Source organism: Corythoichthys intestinalis, chromosome 19 (genome assembly GCF_030265065.1).
Source record: "Corythoichthys intestinalis isolate RoL2023-P3 chromosome 19, ASM3026506v1, whole genome shotgun sequence".
NCBI lineage: Eukaryota > Metazoa > Chordata > Actinopteri > Syngnathiformes > Syngnathidae > Corythoichthys > Corythoichthys intestinalis.
The window spans coordinates 33,900,819-33,901,670 of NC_080413.1; positions in this window are offsets into that span (position 1 = coordinate 33,900,819).

An 852-nucleotide genomic window follows, 5' to 3' on the forward strand; every position below is an offset into this window, starting at 1 on the left:
TTTGGGATCCATATCCTGCAAACCCTGTATGTACAGAAAGTCAAACTCATGTCACAACACTGTTCCAAACCTGACCCAATTACCGTAAATAAATGTTCTAAATATGCACTTCTATATGTCTTTCATGTTGGCAAGTTTGAGACAATTTGGAGCATACACCGCTAATATTGGAACATACGGAAGTCGTATCCCAGGATGCTTTGTGTTGTCGTTGCTATGGCTGCATGGAAATCCGTTTACATTGCGGCATCTACTGGTGACACAAAATATAGATACATGTATTCTAATTTCATGGGAATATTTAAAACACTGCTACTTAATTATTACAAAGCGCAACACAAACGCAAAAGGAAGGACCCCGTGCAGGCCTGACGTCGACAGCCAGGAAGTGTTGAGCAGGGACTCAAGAAAGCCTATTTACTATAGTCCCAAAAATGAAAGCATTAGTTTTCAATGTTTCACAAGAAAACGACAATTTTTCTAATTTTAAGTGGTAGGGTAGATTATGATAGGCGTATAAAAAGGTTGAGTAATTTCGGCGAGAGTGTGAATCTTTTTTTTTTTTTTTTTTTTTTTTGCTGTTATGAACTACAATACCACACGAATATGCATTCATATATCATTTTCATTCCGCAAGGAGAGGTGTGAGAGCCACTTTTCGAGCGTCCAAGAAAGGAAGAGAAAGCGAGAAAGAGCATTTATTAAGATTTTCTTGGCCAATGGGTTTTCCCATTGGCAGTGTATCAAATACTTGTTCTCCCCACTGTATGTCCGCTGAAAGAGCATCATATCAGCCATAAATTGTGCAGCCATAAATTTACTCAAGTAAGAGTAGTGTTACTTCTAAATAAT